Here is a 19,524-nt window from a genome sequence, read left to right as displayed (position 1 = left end):
GTGGCGCTCGCCGACCGGATCGCAAATCATATTTTATTTTTCTTTTAAACACTTATTGTAGGTATTGTTCTTTTAAACAAAAGAGAGTGCAGCTCAATATAGAACAGGGGATGTACCGTTGCCTTGAATACTGTTGTTTTCATCGATATTCCTTTTCGATCATACATAATATATTATGTTGTAGCTAGATCTTAGAATTGATCATGTTATGATGTGCTCGAAATAGAATAGCACTCGTTGGCCAGATCAATGAAGACAAAAAGTTTAACTGCGTGATTCTAATTATAATTATGTGGGCAGTTTAAGTTCATCATGAAATTATCAATTTAAAGTTTTGAGTGTGAATGACCATCTTCCAGCCTGCTGTAAAGCAGCGATGTGGTCTAAGGTGGAGCACGCAAACTCAAATAGTGCCTATTCACTCTTGCATTTAAAATCCCCAAGTTATACGTATCGGGGAACAATGACGCAGGGAGAGAATTCCATTCTTTAGCAGTTCGCATAATAAAAAAAAATAATCATTTATTTTCAGACTACAGTCCATAGATATGTTAGTATGACTAACTTACATGCTATGTTAGTAACAAGTAATGTAGATAATATAATGAAGCTGGAAGCGAATTCAGCGGTTCGAAGAGGAGGAGTGTCCACTACATATAAGTAGATGGAATTCCTCCCCGCGCTGTGTTGTCCAATGGTGGAAAGATGCAGGTGGAATCAGTTAGTGCAATTCCTGAGTACACTCACTGAAATGTAATCTGTTTGTCTGTATTCGATATTCATCGTTATGTTTGAACATTTTGAATCAAGAAAGAAAGAAGCATTTATTACTCCCGGTCACCACAGACACAGACAGACACGTACGGTCACGAGCATTAATATGTATACACTTTGGTACCATGTCACATTAACTTTTTTGACAAATTGAACTGTAAGTCGCACTAAATGTCATATATGTTAGTGCGACAGAGTCCTAAAGTGGGTACATTATTTTGCTCATGACTGTACATTACATTCAATTCAAATACCTAGAGTAAAATTCCACTTAATATTAACCTAGAATCATGGTGTGAATCATCCCCCTCAGTAAGTATTCATTACGATGTCACTAACACCCTGTAGACATGTTATTAACCCACTCACTCGTCGGAAGTTATATTCAACTGTAAATCTCTGCCTACCCCTTCGGGGATACAGGCGTGATGCTGTTATGTTATGTTTTATTAGCCAAGGCTTCACATTTACAGAACGTTACTAGAACGGCGATAGATTTCGATTCACATTTAATAAAGTACTTTCGCTACCAAATAACAGTATGGTTTTAAAGATCAGTCCCCTCTGTCGGTTTTTACGACATGCCCGGGAATAGTTTCCGTGCTTCGGAAGGCACGTTAAGCTGTTGGTCCCGGTTACTTACTGATGTAAGTATGTAGTCGTTACATAAGCCATGTCAGGGGCCTTTGGCGATTCAATAGTAACCCTGACACCAGGGTTGATGAGGTTAGTACTCCTCCTCGCAACCCACACAATAGAAGAAGACATGCCCGGGAATGTAAGCAGCTGAACGTTTTCTATATTTTTGTTCTTTTCTAACAGCAGCAACTCGCCATGCGCTTACTCATAGAATCATGCGCATACGAACATGAAGGTATCACTGCAATTTATATAATAGACAATGACATATATGAAATGGCATAAGTCTGTACATAACCAGCCTATTATCCTTATCTTTAATAGACTAGACTATCACGAAACCTAACTATGATATATCTAAACATATTATAAGCAGAATAAAAGTTAATGTTTGATTTATACAGTACATACTAGATTACCGACTCTGTTCGCGTGGACTTCGGTTACCGCGAGCGGCCCTTTTTCCATCTCCTTTTCATCCCCTCAGGGGGTGATTTTTGGATTCTTCTTTTTCTATCGTGTGGGTTGTGAGGTGAATTACCAATCTCATCTTTTTTTCTCTTTTTTTTTTGACGTGACTTATTGTAGATTTGCCGCAGATGGCATTAACTACTTGGCCGGAAACCAATCTCATCGACTCTGGTGTCAGGGTTACTACAGGGTTACCCTGATATGCCTCAATTTTGGATTAAAAACTATCCTATGTACTTACCTATGTCTCAAACTGTATCCATATCAAATTTTATCTCATACGGTTCAGTGGTTTTAGCGTAAAAAGGTAACAGACAGACAGACTTACTTTCGCATATATATCAGTGTGATTTGTTATTGCTATCATCGCATTATATTCATTAAGTGATAATTGTTTCCTATGTTCATTTGTAGTTGCCATACTACTTTACTATAAACCCGTGTTACTTACAATAAGGTAGTGTCCAACTAGTCAAATCAGTTACTTTTTACTAAACGTCAAAACACGAAAAAACTAATTAATTTGTATGAAAAAGCAACCAGTGACGTCACAGAAAACGTGACAAAATGTCGCACTTATTACATTTTTCTTTATTAAAATTTATAAATAAGTTAAATTGAAAAAAGAAAAAGTTTTTTGTCGCCTATCTTTGGCCTAAGAATGAAGTTGAATCGCTGAAAAGAAAATTGTAAAGCAATAAAATTTTACATTATGATACATATTCTAAATACTTCACATATAATCTGTCTTATAGTGAATATGTAGTTAAGAAAAAAAGGAAAAACGCGCTTGTGAGGTTTTCACGACGATATCCGCCGATTTCAGGCGAAAACTAATACTAAGTAAGTAATGTATTTTTTTTGTGTTTAATGGCATCGCTAAAAATAGAAGAAAATTAAACAAGTACCTATTGTTAGATAGAAAAGAATCGATCGACCTAATATTTACTGATACATCACTATACTAATGAACGTCACAACACTAGCTTCCGTACTTTGACAGATCTAATTCGTACCGCTCATTGAGACGAACGGGGAAGGGGTAGAAGGAGGATGAATTGGCTGGATAATATTAAGAAATGGACTGAAAATAGGGACGCAGCCGCGCTCTCCAGACTGGCTCAGAATAGGGAAGACTTTGCGGTGGTGGTCACCGACGCCCGATAGGGCATGGCAGTTTTAGAAGAATGTTGTCTTAATGAAATATAATCAATAATTGTACTGAACAGGGGTGTTAAAAAGGCCACATCGAATCAATTCATCTAAAAAGCAATATTGCAATTTGACACTCGCGCGTATAAAGTAAGTGCGCAAAGCAAACAAATGTCAAATAGCTATATTGCTTTTTTAGATGAAATGCTTTCATGTGGCGTTTTTAACTCCCCTGGTCGTTCTGTTTATTAATGTGATAATACTACTGCTCTCAGGTAGGGAGGTGCTCGTCGTAATCAAACAATTCAGCAATTCTCTTGAATAATGTTATATTTTCATAAACAATGTTAACTCTCCAACTCTTCATAACCGATTACCGCAACCGAACAAAATTCCACGTCACCGCCTTTTTAAAAAGGCGGGAGAACGTTCCCGTTCGAAAAAGAAGAAATCAATTTTTTTTTTTTTTTGGTTTGGTTTTCCCCGAAGGGTAAGGCAAAGGGAACTACGCCCATACGGCTGTATGGGCGTAAGAAAAAAAATACGTCAGACATGGCTATGTCTGACGTATTTTTTTTCTTGATGATTAATGAAATGGTGAAAGGTGATGAATGATGATGATGAAACCTAAGCCCCCACCCTCGGAGTAGACTCCTACTCCGAACCCCAAACGAATTAACTCAAAAGTCCGCATAAACTTTTGAGCTATGAAGCGGCTTCCTAGCACGAAGCGAAAATAGGCAGATACACTTTGTTCATTGAATACTCCAATATAATAACACTCGCGAATGTCTTCCGACTAACTTAATGCGATCATTAACCACAAAACACCACTTCGTATTAATTATTTAGATTATTCAATGAAGAAAGCAACTGTCCCGTTCCCGTTTCCCGCTAAAAAGCCAGAGGAAATCAAAATAAAAACAAATGAAATGATATGCCAGTTCCAAATTAAAAATAATAAAGTCGTGACACAGATTCACGACTTTACTCCGTCTGTTATAAAGTTATAAAAACTAATAATAATTAAATAATAAAATAAAAATTACGAACCCTAACATTACTATGTTTCTTTTTTTTGCGTGCTTATTAAAAAATGGCATTAACTACTTGGAAGTAACATAACGTATTAGGAACTCATGCTCGTAAGTCATCATGATTATAGATATTATTATTGGTTTATTCCCATTGGCCACCACCCTGTTTACCACCACTGGTGGCCCGTGACACGCGACATTAAATATTTTCCCATCCGCCACCAGTGGTGGTCTACGGGAACAATCTTTTTAGGGTATACCCATTGGCCACCACTCTTGGCCACCACTGGTGGCTAGTGACACTACATTAAATTACATTCCCATTGGCCACCTTGATAACTGAGATATATTATTAATTATTTAGTATTACTAATATATAAAAAAAACAAATATTCTTGTTTTAAAATAACATTTATGTTATTAATTATTAGCACAGTTTGAATCAAATTATAATTAAATATAGTATTGTAAATATTGTTATAAACAAAAAGTTAAAAAATATATTCATTGTTACTACACTCTGACTATTAGGAACTTTCTATTGCTGATTATTGTTTAAATTTGTATGTAGATGAAACATAGATAAGTATAAAACAATTGTTGTAAAACATGTGATTTAAACTGTGATGATAACAATTTTAAATTGGTCCTATTTACAAATCAATGTATGTATTATAATTCAATTTTATTTTAATTTTTAAAAGTCTATTCGTTGTTGATTCTGTGACTATTAAGAACTATCTATTATTGATTATTGTTTAAATTTGTATGTACATGAAACATAGCTAAGTATCAAATAATTGTTGTAAAACATGTGATGTAAGCTGTGATTGTAATAATTTTAATTTGGTCCTATTTACAAATCATTGTATCATACATGTGATTTAAGCTGTGATAATAATAATTTTAATTTGGTTCTATTTACAAATCATTGTATCATACTTAATTATTTTTTAACTTTTTGTTTATAGCAATATTTACAATACTATATTTAATTATAATTTGATTCAAACTGTGCTAATAATTAATAATATAAATGTTATTTTAAAACAAGAATATTTGTTTTTTTAATATATTAGTAATACTAAATAATTAATAATATATCTCAGTTATCAAGGTGGCCAATGGGAATGTAATTTAATGTAGTGTCACTAGCCACCAGTGGTGGCCAAGAGTGGTGGCCAATGGGTATACCCTAAAAAGATTGTTCCCGTAGACCACCACTGGTGGCGGATGGGAAAATATTTAATGTCGTGTGTCACGGGCCACCAGTGGTGGTAAACAGGGTGGTGGCCAATGGGAATAAACCGATATTTACGAAATGATAACAGAGAACTTTCTAAGATTATGTTTTGTATTTTTATTTAAAAATAAACGGCTCCTCTCCTCAAGTGGGACACTGATAAAGTATCTAGGTACAAGTATGTCGATCGGGCTCATGTCGTCTGGCTGATAAGCATTGTATGCAAATACATCTCGAGACTAAATCAAATACGCAGAAACGGAGAAAGGGGCCTTGTTGTGTGTCAGTTGCGATGCCACTATTGTAGATATATATGTTATAATTTATATTATTTATTTATTCATAAAGGTACATACAGTATCACAGTGCAACCTGGTGCGCTTCATGACGAGAAAACAATATATAAAGTAACTAGCGACCCGCCCCTTCGATCGGGTGCAATGCTGAGCGAAAAACATAAATTATTAACGACATCACATTAAAAACCTCAAAATAATAGTATTTCTCTACTATTTAATGGATGTTATTATACATATAAACCTTCCTCTTGAATCACTCTATCTATTTAAAAAAACCGCATCAAAATCCGTTGCGGAGTTTGAAAGATTTAAGCGTACATAGGGATATAGGGACAGAAAATATATTATGTAGTGATATACAAGTAAAAAACTGATGACAAAAATAAGACTATAAATAACATGCAAATCACGAAACATTACAACATACAAATCCGGCCAAGTAGTTAATGCCATTCCGGCCAAGTAGTTAATGCCATCTGCGGCAAATCTACAATAAGTCACGTCAAAAAAAAAACAACATACAATTTAAGGATAGTCTAAATACATACATAAACTTACGCATATTTCCCACCGGGGTAATCAAAGACTATGGGATTCCATTTGCTTCGATCCTGACACACTTCTCTTACTTCCTCCACATTCATCAATCGCATACACGCACGCCGTTTCAGAGTAGATCTTATTGAACCTTTTCTAAGGACATCTCCAATTTGGTCAATGTACCTTCTATGTCTTCTTCCGCCAGCCCTACCATCACCCTTCGCTTTATATACTGCTTTCGTAATCCTATTATCCTTCATCCGCAGTCCCCATATCACGTTGGTCTAACGGAAACCTTGGTGAAGCAAAGTTACTAAGTTTAACGTGCGATGCATGTACCTCTGACTAACCCAATTAACACTTTGTGATCCCTAGTTTGGTTAGCACATTACAGGCTGATGTTTCGAAAGTAAGACGATCCGTGTTTCGGAAGGCACGTTAAACCTGTTGGTACCGGTTACTACCTACTAATATAAGTACGTAGTCGTTACATGTGTCATGTCAGAGGCCTTTGGCGGCTCAATAGTAACCCTGACGCCAGGGTTGATGAGGTTGGTAATCCACCTCACAACCCACACGATTGAAGAAGACCCAATTACGAATATAGTCGTGAGCTTACGTTATTTTAAAACTATAGGGTAGTGTAATACCATCTTCAATGCTTCGGGTATTTTCCACTGCTGCAGTAATGAGTGCAATTCACAAATTGCACGGCACGCCAGCTGCAGTGCAATCTTCTGCGTTGACATAGCATTTCTAAGGCCTATTATATTTGATTAGATTTCCTTTGGATGCACTGGGTAATTAGTTGAACACTACGATGGAAATAACTGTGCGTCACGCCTATATCCCCGAAGGCGTAGGTCTTTCTTCAAAAACCCGATCTGATTTCAATGTTTAAAGTTGTTTTGACAGAGGGCGTTAAATACAACCACAAATACATAACTAAGTAAGTATAATTAAGGCACATAATAACGGGTTCTTACCGTGTTTAAATGGGCGTCTCATAGGGAGTCTCATATCCCTATTTAAACGCGGTAAGAACCCGTTATTGTGTGCTTTAATTATGATAATAACCGCGTAAACTTAAAACAATGTATAAGTAAGTATATTCAGTAAGTACTTGCAATAAGAGTTTTGTCTTCTTCTATCGTGTGGGTTGTGAGGTGGATTACCAACCCCATCAACCCCAGGGTCACAATGGCGTCATCTCGCAATTAAATATAACTGGATATATCCAGTTATAGGTAAACAGTCTAAAAACCCGTTCTGATTCCAACATTTATACTTGTTTTGACAGAGGGCGTTAAATACAACCACAATTACATAACTAAGTATATTCAGTTTCGCCTACTTGCAATAAGAGTTTTGTCTTCTTCTATCGTGTGGGTTGTGAGGTGGAATACCGACCTCATCAACCCTGGCGTCAGGGTTATTATTGAGCCCCCAAATGCCCCTGACATGACTCATGTAACGACTACATACTATCAGTAAGTAGTAACCATGACCAACGGCTTAACCTGTCTTACGAAGCACGGATCATATTACTTATCATCATATATCACCTGATCATATTAATCAGGTGATCAGGCTGTAACGTCCTAACCAAACTAGGGATCACGAAGTGATTTTTGCGACATGTTCCCACCGGGATTCGAATCTGGAGCCTCCGGATCGTGAGCCCAACGCTCAACCACTGTACCACGGAGGCCGTCGCGGTGGGGAGGCGTAGGTATATGTGTATAGTATAACACCCTCTCCTCGCTAGCTATGTTTAAGTCCCATGCAATAGGGAGCGAGCTTATTACCATTAACCGGGCACAAACCACATGATATCATAATCTACATATCTATTATCATCCCCCGTTTTTCACAGGGTTCGCTTACCTAACCTGTATATTGGACAGGTCCGATTTTTTACAGAAGCGACTGCCTCTCTGACCTTTCAACCCGCGAAGTGAACACCAACCCAATACATACAGGTTAGATCACATACTTACCTCCGAAAATGCATTTCACGGGAATGTGGGTTTCACGCTGAGCACGTAATAATAAAATATAATCCAAACATAACTTCGAAAAAAAAATGGCCAATCATTGGTTTAGGCCTGTGCTGGATTCGAACTTGCGACCTCAAAGTGAGAGGCAAGCGTACACATCCATACGAGACATGAATTAACTCGCAAAGGCGAATTCAGTCGTCGGAATTAGTTGACTTCTAAGACATCTCTGTATTATGAGAATTCATGAGAAAATTAAAAGGTATATTTGCAATAACACTGTACTCGTATACTTATAACATAATTATATCGAAGTATTCAGAATGATTTATAAAGCATAAATTGACAGTGCAAATGGTACTTTTAACACAGAATTTATCGTAACAAATAACTCTTTAAAATTATGTTCCTCGTGTTAAACATAATTTAGAAAATACAAATGTAAATTTCCCGGAAAAGCACAATAAAATCTGTAAATTGTTATCACAATTTTCATCGCCAAAATATCTGCTTGTATAAATATTATTAAGATAATTATCAGTATAAAAGTATATTATAAAAAATCAAACAGTAAGTATGTGTGTTTTATACAAGTAAGTATATCTGGGGCAAAAAAAAATGGGAAAAATATATTTTTTTCACAGCCTGTTGCACGTTTAGCCCGTTGGTTTCGTAGGTTTACATTCATTATAATGCGATAAATACCAGTAACCAATAAATAGCTATAATCAATGTATAAAACCGGTTCTATTAGTTACTAATAACAATAAACTCTAAATAATGTGACCTAGTATCCCGAGTTAACATAACATAAACAGCCTATATACGTCCCTCTGCTGGGTATAGGCGTTCCCTCAATCAACCGGAGGGGGTATGGAGCATACGCCATCACGCTGCTCCACTGCGGGTTGGTGGAGATGTTTCCGCTAGTAGCAGCCAGTTCCGGGCGTAAAGCACGAAACTAGATCAATAGCTAGTTTATAGTAGTACCGAGAGTTAACATAATTAATATTACTTTTTTATTTATTTATAATGGTGCACACAACATTACAGTGTAACCTAATGCGTTGTATGACGAGAAAACAATATAAAAACTAATATACAAAATAAAATATGTATGAAAAAAGAAATAAAAAGAAAAATAAGACTATAAATAACATGAAAAACAGTAAAATTACAATTATAAAATTAAAAGGTAAACAAATTATCACACGTGGTGTTATACCAATTTCGCAGTGGGGAGACGCAAATTACGCATAAGGCGTGAGACAGCCAATAGCTGGTGGCTGCGTGCTCTCTTGTTATTGTTCTGAACGAACAGCCTAATCTCAAATTAGCTTCAAACGCGAACAAAGCCACGGGATTTCACTAGACAGCATACGGCACAACACCTGCACAAAGTGTTATGTCAACTCGATCGTTATTCACTTCCGGAAATCGGAAGTAGTTAGTTGTTGAGTTATTTATAACTGTATGCGGATTTGCGAGTGTAAATTCCATTATCTACCGTAATTGTACCATTAGTTATGGATTTACAATTGTTGCCATATTTTATAGACTGGTAAAGTGACCTGTCACAGTCAGCCCGAAGGACGTAATATACGATCCTAACGACCCGATTACTCTAGCCATAAAGGCGGCCAATTAGCTCGCGACACCAAACTTCAGAACCCCGATACCGACCCCGCCGGATTAGTCGACGATTTCCCTCATTCAGCGCTTATCCCTATCGTTATTCTTTCAAATATTCTTCCTCTCTGACGAAGCCCTTTTTTTTTTTGTTTTACGAGGAGAAATCCATCATGGATACCCAGCCGCCCGGGGAAAGCGACTGGGTTATGTGAGACTCCTACTCACTAAAACTCCTCGGTGTTCCACTCCGTTCGCCAATTGGCGGGTGTCCGGGGACGTTGGCACACTCTTCCGTGCATCTCTGACGAAGCCCTGAGCCGAGGTTCGCGCCCAACTGGGCACCCTCAGGCCTGTTGTCTTAAATTTTGTACCTAGTGAGAGCCCTCAGCGCTTCCGTTTTGTCCAGACAAGTTGTTCTTTCTTAAAAAAAGGCGACATGAAAGCAATTCCTCTAAAAAAAAAACATTATTACTATTTGACATTTTCGTGCATTGCGCACTTACTTTTATATGCGCAAATATCAAATTGCAATGTTGTTGTTTTAGATGAATGCCAGGACTGTAACTCTACCTCACCTACCACAGCTACACGTGTATGGTAATTCAAAAGAGGAAAACCTTCAATTTTTTTTCTCTGCAAAAGTATTTGAACAATCATGTAATCTTAACACCGACAGTTCTTTTTAGGGAATTATCATACAAAAACTAGTTTACTTAAGATGATATTATAAGTGGCTACTAGAATTAGATGTTTACTCTTTGACGAATTTCCCCACATAGATGTGAAGTCAAATAATTCTGTTTTTATTAATTCTATGGAAATTGAAAACCGCAGAAGTCAGCCGAAATATCTATTTTATTTACAAAACTAACGGCGTCCGTGGTCCAGAGGTTTGAGCGTTGAGCTCACGATCTGGAGGTCACAGGTTCAAATCCCGGCGGGGACACATCACTTTATGATCCCTAGTTTGGTTAGAACGTTACAGTCTGATCACCTGATTGTCCGAAAGTAAGATCATCTGTTTCGGAAGGCACAGTACTTACTGATGTAAGTAAGTAGTCGTTATATGAGCCATGTCAGGGGCCTTTGGCGGCTCAATAGTAACTCTGACACCAGGGTTGACGGGGTTGGTGATCCACCTCCACAACCCACACGATAGAAGAAGACAAAACTGTTATTGCAAGTAAGCGAAACTGAATATACTTAGTTATGTATTTGTGGTTGTATTTGACGTCCTCTGGCAAAACAAGTCTATATATTGGAGTCACAATGGGTTTTTAGACTGCTTACCTATAACTGGATATATCCAGTTATATTTAATTACGATGTGACGCCATTTTCAGCAAACTTTTTATACATAATGTTCAAATTAGTTGCACAAATAAGTAGTATCTCAGATTTTCAGTGTAAAATTACACTTTTGTTTATTTATGATTATATCTAACCTCTATGCCGGATATTAGTTATAAATATTGAAATTGGATTAATAGAGCGGGTTTTTAGGTTACATCAATATACTTATGACAATATTAGGCTAGTTTCCAACTAGTCAAATCAGTTACTTTTTACTTAACGTCAAAACGCGAAATTACTATGCAATTTGTGTGAAAAAGCAAGCTGTGACGTCATAGAAAAACGACGTGACAAAATGTCGCACTTATTATTACATTTTTCTTTATTAAAATTCATAAAGAATAATACTACGTATAATAATAATAATAAAAAGTTTATTTCGGACTTATAAAAACATCCATATTTGTTAGTAACATTACAAACTTAAATCTAGTATTAGTAACAAAGAAGTAATCGGGGCCGGTTGGACTCCCGATGGCGGCAGATTATATTTATTTGACTGCGTGCAGTCGTATCCATCGGGCCAGCAACCGTGAGTCCCACCGGTCCGCCAGCGCGCGCAGGATGGTGTTGGGGCTGTCGCGCGTGCGGCGCAACATGGAGGCGCAGCGCTTACGCATGACGGCGGCAAACCCATCCGGTATAGAACAGTAACTCTCCGCCCAGCACCAATTCGTGCCGGACGCCGAGGTAGATTTACCTCACCTCCTCTGGGTTTTATACCCGTATTCTAAGATATTAACTCCAAGCTTCCTCGACTTCGTCCTTAGGTGAGCCGACTTCAAGGTCTTCCTCGAACCTAGCTCAAAATCGGTATTCTTAGATGGCGCCTCAACCTTAACTCAATGTTACTCCAATATAGCATGACGTCATTATTTACGTATTATTATGTTGGCAGTATGACTCGACTCGAGTCAATAAAGTCCTCAAGTCGAAGACGTAAATCATCCCCCTAGCATTATCCCGTTTTTTCCACAAGGTCCGCTTACCTAACCTATATATTTGACAGGTCCGGTTTTTTACAAAAGCGACTGCCTGTCTGACCTTCCAACCCGTGAAGGGAAAACCAGCCCAATACAGGTTAGGTCACATACCTCCGAAAATGCCTTTCTCGGGAAAGTGGATTTCCTCACGATGTTTTCCTTCAACGCTAAGCACTCGATAATCATTTAAGATCCAAACTTGAATTCGAAAACAAATTCGACAATCATTGGTTTAGGCCTGTGCTGGTGGTGGGTTGGTGGTGGTGTGTGGTTGGTGGTGTGCGTGTGGTAGGTCTGTGCAGTCGAAGACGTAAATGTCAGTATAAAATACCTCAAACCCCTTGAACATAGTTTAGACTTGAATCGTATGGCGTCAGACGTCACACACATATTTGTGTGTACGATAATGTCAATGTGTAGTGTCTGTGTACAACGAGGTTGTTTGTATGAAGTGTCCGGGGTGTGACGGTGGTTTAGTGTCATCATGAATTAACTAAGTAACTGAGTCATCGTAAGTTTGTCCTTTGTCCTGCGCAAACGCAACCTTTTTCCTATTGTTTTCACTTGTAACCTCAAAATATCCCTATGAATAATTATTATGACTAGACTATCAATAACAATAAATTCCTTTATCGTAATCATCTTTTAGAAATTACTTTCTAATAACTTCTTTTTCTGTATTATTATGACTTAAATGTAATCGTGAGCTTATGTTTTGTACTTCAGGCAGTCTCTTCTGTTAAAAACCGGATATTTAACTTATTTATGAATTTTAATAAAGACAAATGTAATAATGAGTGCGACATTTGGTCACGTTTGTAATGACGTCACAGTGTGCTTTTTCATACAAATTCCATATTAATATCGTGTTTTGACGTTTAGTAAAAAGTAACTGATATGACATAAGTCTGTGTCCTGAAATAGAACATCATTTTATGTATGTTTCCTAACTAGAAGAAACGGGTAAAAAACCTGTTAATTCTTCGAACGATATATAATCTGAATATTTACGATAAGTACGTAACGTGTGTAGCCTAAACACTTCAGGACCCCGATACCAACCCCGTTGGCGTGGTGGACGATTTCCCTCAATCAGCGCTTATCGCTATCGACCCACTAGGGTTGATTAATTCTTTCAAAGATTTTTCCTCTCAGACGACGCCTGAGCCGAGGTTCGCGCCCAACTGGGCACCCGCAGGCCTGTTGTCTTAAACGTTGTACCGGGTGAGAGCCTTCAGCGCTTCCCATTTGTCTGGCCAAGTAGTTAATGCCATCTGCGGCAAATCTTACAATAAGTCACGTCAAAAAAAAATATACACGACGGCCTTTTAGGTCAATTTTAAAGTCTGGTTTTCCTGACTTTTGTGGTCATATCGTCAAGTCATCCCTTATTGTTATTCTGCACATGCGATAGTTGATTTATTTTGTTCGTTAAAATGTCTATTGGTCATACTATGCGTCAGGTTACTGTATTTTGATGCAATTGGTGTATTCTTCCAGTGTCGTAAATGTCGATTTACAAAAACAAATCTACGTAAGTATACTTCCTTTTAATCGCTTTATTTATCCTTATTATTAATGTATACTATTAAATTCGATTTCGGGAAAAACGTGTTACGCACTCGCTCGCGCGTCGCTGTTAAGTGAAACTTTAATATTGGTTTTACACTATACTTATTGTGAATATCAGTTGGTATTGAATAGAAATTTGTATTTTACATACTTACATACATACATAAACTCACGCGTATTTTCCACGAGTAAGCAGAGACTATAGAATTCCATTTGCTTCGATCCTGACACACTTCTCTTGCTTCCTCCACATTCATCAACCGCTTTATACGACCAACCAGACGTCGGCAGGCATTTCATCCTTATGTTGTGGATATACCACCAATCCGCACTAAACGTTTTGCCTCTTCCTTTTTGATACGAACAGCAAAAGAATAGAACTGTCTTCCGTCGTCTGTTTTTCTGTTTGAAACATATTGTATTATGTGACCAATGGCATGACTGCTTGGCCGAAGGAACTTTTGTATAAAATCAAATCAAAATCAAATCAAATCAATGTATTTGCGAGAACACATAAAATACAATACACATAATCTAGAATTTTTGTTAAATAGGAACTTATGTTAATTGCTAGGCATATTGCAATTTATTTATTTATTTATTATGCAATAGGGGAATACCAGTGTCTATTTGACTAGAAGTATTTAATATAATAACACAGTGTCATATTGAATTAGAAATCGCTATGAGGTTTCTAACCTACTGGGTTGATACTTATTAGTATTAGCGGTCTGTTTTCCGCAACTCAACGTCTTTTTTTAATTTATTTGAACCATAAATTATACATTTTTGCACATAACATTCTCTCGCCAAACTGACACCAGTCTGAGCGCCTATTTCGCGTGATACATGAAACGGCTGTATCACTCCAGCCAGCCTATTCCCTAAGGATATCTAGCAAGCCTCTGCTATTGCTGACCACCGAGAAGGCACCCCACGATACCTGGCCTTGAGAAGGCGGAAACCATCTGTATTTAACATTTTTAATGGCATAGGATAATGACTATAGGCTCGCCCCCTGTTACATGGGATTTAAACGTAGCTGGCGAGGAGTGGGTGTATGCATTACATACCTCTGCCTACCCCTTCGGGGATACAGGCGTGATACTATGTGTGTGTAGTTACAGAGTGTAAGTGACACCGTAACGAATACTGAGGGGGATGATTCAGACCATGATTCTGAGTTGATATCAAGTGAAATTTTCCATCGCAAAATTCATGTTTTTTTACTTCGGATTTTTCATTCTTTTTTAATTCTATACTATTGAGATGGTAAATTCTACTGGATATTAAATCAGAATAATGAGTGAATCATCCCTTTCAATATTCGTTACGATGTCACTTACACGCCGTACAAGTACGTACTGGTAGCCATACAAGTACCTATGGTTGATAGTGATATCGTAACGAATACTGAGGGGGATGATTCAGACCATGATTCTGAGTTAATATCAAGTGGAATTCTCAGTCGGAAAATTCAAGATTTTTTATTGTGTTTTTTTAAATTATTTTCTATTAAGAATAGTGGTCTGAATCATCCCTCAAAGTTTTCGTTACGATCTCTCTAACACTCTGTGTATAGTAGTTTTAAGTATATGATGAAATTGTCGCAATGAACTTTAATAAACTCGCGTAAATTCTGTGTTTCCTCCATATTTTTCTACAGGCAAATCTTAATTCCGATGTGTTAATTGTACGGTTAATTATAATTAAGTAATTGCTTCTCAGAAGTCGCCCGGTCAACCGTTCACCTTGTCTCGAGTACAACGGACGTTTTAATACAACGGCTGAGATGAATTCAGGAATTCATACCACTCAAATGTACAATCAAAGAGCAAAAGTACAGTCACTGAGCCCAGCGAATTATATTTAAACAGTGGTGAAATTGTGAACCATTAGTTATCATAATTATAAAATTTGTGTAGATGTTTTTGGTCTATTACAGAAACGACATGTAACCAGGAGGTCTTAAGTACAACCAGTTAATTTATAGATTGATTGATTTGTAAAGTTCTTTATTCAATGCATTTTGTTAAAAAACAAATGTACCTTATTAACATTCCTTAGCAAACATACTGCTTATGAGAAATGATATTAACAATTTTTCTGAACGACTTGAAGTAGGTGATTTTTAATTTATAACCGTACTTTATCTTGTGTAAACTTAAAGTTAATTTATTACTTTGCAAGAAACTGATTGGACTTTTTGGTGGTTAATCAAGCTCTATATTATTTTTGGAGAACATTGCCTGGAAAGTCCGTCATTAGTACAAATCTACTATTAAAAAGTTCCGTCAGTCTCTAAGTCCGTAAGTCTATAAACATGTGCATACACGTGCAATATGTTCAGTGAAGATCATTAGATAGGAGATAACTAATCTCTTTATACCCACGAGGGAGCAGCTAATGGAAGCAAATAAACTGAAATAATAGATCCTCTGTGCTGCCAATTATTATTATCCTCGTGATGTAAAATGACCCATTAAATCGTAATAAACATAAACATGTCGACAACATGTATGGAATAAAAACATTTATATAAACGTACACAAGTTCTACAATAAGACGTTTGTATTAGGAACTTATAAATGTGTTCTTTAGACTTTTTTTTACCTTTGATGGGTTTGCTCTTGGCCCCAGACTTGCCCGAAGGCATTGACGAGGCCTAAAATGGAGCTCGCCCAGAAGGTGCCTCTTCACTCTGGCCTTGAAAGCACCCGGGTTATATGCATTCGGAAATACTGAAGACGGCAGAGAATTCCACTCCCTAGCAGTACGAGTGCTATTATTACAATTAATAATACTTTTACTCCTTATAATTCCAATTCATACTGTAAATTCGAGCTCAGCCCCCGCAGCACGGCAACTGCGCCGCGAATTATATCGAGGGCTTTGACTACGCGCGGCGACATTCCGCACAGAGCTAAAACAGTTATAACAACTTAAGCTTCTCAACTTAACTTTTGATGTACAATATATTACTATCAACACTTTCTCACTCAAAGTTGTCATAATCTAGTCTGCCACCACACCCCGGAGACTTCATACAAACTACCTCGTTTTACACAGACACTACATTATTGTCATTATCGTACACGTGCATCTGTGTGTGTGACGTCTGACACCATACGATTCAAGTCTAAACTATGCCCGAGGGGGGGTGAGGTAAACCTAGCTCAGACGCTGGTGGGGAGCGGAGAGTTGACGTTCTATACGTAGTATTATTCCTTATTCTATGCTGCCGCGGGTGAGAGCCTTCAGCGCTCCTCATTTGTCCGGCCAAGTAGTTAATGCCATCTGCGGCAAATCTCCAATAAGTCACGTCAAAAAAAAAAAAAAAATATGCTGCCGCTCAAACTCCTTGCAAACTTGTGTGACAGCTTAAAAACAGTTGCCGGCTATGGTAACGTTCGATTTCCAAATCCGAATATCTTTTTAAATTAGTGATGATATTTTACGAAATTCCAACATATTACGTGATAAATTTTCGTAAGGAAAATAAGGTTTTTTTTAATAGTAAGATGAACACAGTCGTAGACACGATTGCCACAATTCTAAGGAAAATTTCCGAGATAGCCTCAAAACCTTAAACTTAAAGCTTCCAGTCCTCTCTCTGTTTACTCCGTATAAGATAATTAAGTAATAATAAAAAAAAACTCGTTTCTTAACAAGTGCAAATTTTAATCTGCAAATATAAATAAACATGACACCGCCTGTCTATAAGTTATAAATAATTTTGTATAAAGTTTTATAAAAGTGTTTAATTTTATGTAAGTACTTAACCCGTTTATTTTTTTATTAAGATTATTACCAAAAGACTTATAACCTTGTCTGTAATTTGGAAAGATTTTATTAGTCTATTGTTATAAAATGGGTAGTTTCCTAGACCAAAAATTAAAAGTGACATAAAACGTTTCCTTTTTTCTAATTAACTTATTTTTTTTTTTTAATTTTAACATAGAAATAATAAGTGAATAATTTATCTTGCGCTGACTGCTCTCACCGGGTAAAAAAATTAAGACAACAGGCCGGAGGATGCCGGGTTGGGCGCGAACCTCGGTTATCGGGGTTCACATTTACACAGTTTACCAAATTGTGCTTTTGAATAACCTATAAACATTTTGAATAGATTTTAGTTATTTCAGTATATAAAATATAAAGATATAAGGTAGTTGTGGCGAATGAGTGTCCATATGTCAATGTCAATGTTTACCGGACACGGCGCACGCTCGCGCCGACCTGTAACATGTGCGTCTGCGCAAAGACACTAGACAGACGAGCGATTGTAATATCTATAGTAATTTGTCAGTATTATTCAATTAACTTAAAGGAATATCGTGAAAACCACGTAAGCGACCACGTAAGCTTTTTTCGTAAAATCCCCGCAACAAACTAGCAACTTTTAGTCCGAATAAAAAATTGTGGTTTAAATTTTTACCTGGATTGAAATTAATAGAAAGAAATCGAGGTTTTGTTGAAGACAAATCACACCAGAACACTTGTACAAGTTATATTAAAGTAACTACGCTAATTACTACTAAGCTGTAAACAAAAATTAAAAAGACACAACAAAATTTTATATGAAAATATCTTAACTATATACTTTATTCACTATGAATAATTACCTACCTTAATAAGTAGATAAGTACATAAAAACAATTTGCAAAAAGTGAATTTAAGGATTCTTAAACTGTTACAATTGAAATACGAGTGGACAAGTCAAAGAACAACAATTTAATACACATTAAGAATAGTTTTACGCAGTTAAGTTTTGAATAAAAACTATAAATGACAAAGTTTATAAGTACAACAAAGTGTTGTATTGTAAAATAACAATATAATTGTGCCATCCTGCCATTGTCATGTTTACTTTCGTCTAGAAAAAAATAAAGACGCCATAATATAATGATGATTCAACGAAAACCAGTACTAAGCTCAATGCTGTAGGTATGAAAATACCCTCTGATGATATATTTTTTTTAACACCTCATAGTATTACTTACAAAATTATGCAGATATAGCCGCTTGCCCCATTAGAAGAACGCTTGACTCCCACAGTTAGGTCGCGGGTTCGAAACCCACCATGTGGCACTAGCCACCAATAATTTTCAAAATTGTTTTCGAATTTATGTTTGGATCATAAGATGATTACCTATCACGAGCTCAGCGGTGAAGGAAGACATGGTGAGGAAACCCACATTCCCGAGAAATGCGTTACAGAGGTGTATCGGGCTGGTTTTCGCGGTTTGCAAGGTCAGACAGGCAGTCGCTTCTGTAAAAAACCAGACCTGTCAAATCTTCAGGTTAGGTAAGTGGATCTCCTGAAAACGGAATAACGCTAGGGAGATGATTATGCGCATATAAGGATTATTTATTTAGTTTGACACCAGGCTGGTGTGGTTGGTACTCCACTTTACAACCCACACAAGAGAAGAAGAAGGATTACTTACGTATTACTGAGCACATTGTATTTGTTTGTCTGTTCTCTCGTCCAATAGTCGTATTAATCGCCCGTCTGTTCGCCCCGGGTGTACAGTCAAGCTTCCGCTGCCAAGATAAACGATACTTTCAATAGGAAGTGATCGCTTCCTAGTGGATATTAAATGTTTTATTATAACGACTGTTAATCACTATATCTTTGTTTATACATGTATGTATGACTATGTATATGTATTTACCTATATGTATAGCTGTCCTTGTCAAGTGTCAGTCTTACATCGGAAGTTACTTTCTCTTAATGCTGTTTCATTTTTCATTGTTCTCGATTCGTAGAGAAATGGATTTTAGAAAATTTACGTGGTAATTTTTTACCGTACTTAAGTGTTTAAA

General features: G+C 36.9%; 1 protein-coding gene across 1 annotated transcript in view; it reads left to right on the top strand.

Annotated features, from left to right (window-relative positions):
• Window positions 1–19,524, top strand: part of LOC126375406 (neurobeachin) — a gene marked incomplete at its 3' end in the record, with an annotated part of 592,334 nt that overhangs the window by 541,623 nt on the left and 31,187 nt on the right. The window lies entirely within an intron of this gene.

The sequence above is a fragment of the Pectinophora gossypiella genome, chromosome 19, assembly GCF_024362695.1.
Source record: "Pectinophora gossypiella chromosome 19, ilPecGoss1.1, whole genome shotgun sequence".
Classification (NCBI taxonomy): Eukaryota; Metazoa; Arthropoda; class Insecta; order Lepidoptera; family Gelechiidae; genus Pectinophora; species Pectinophora gossypiella.
The sequence above is the reverse complement of the archived record's forward strand: the minus strand, read 5'-3'. Positions and strand labels throughout refer to the sequence as shown.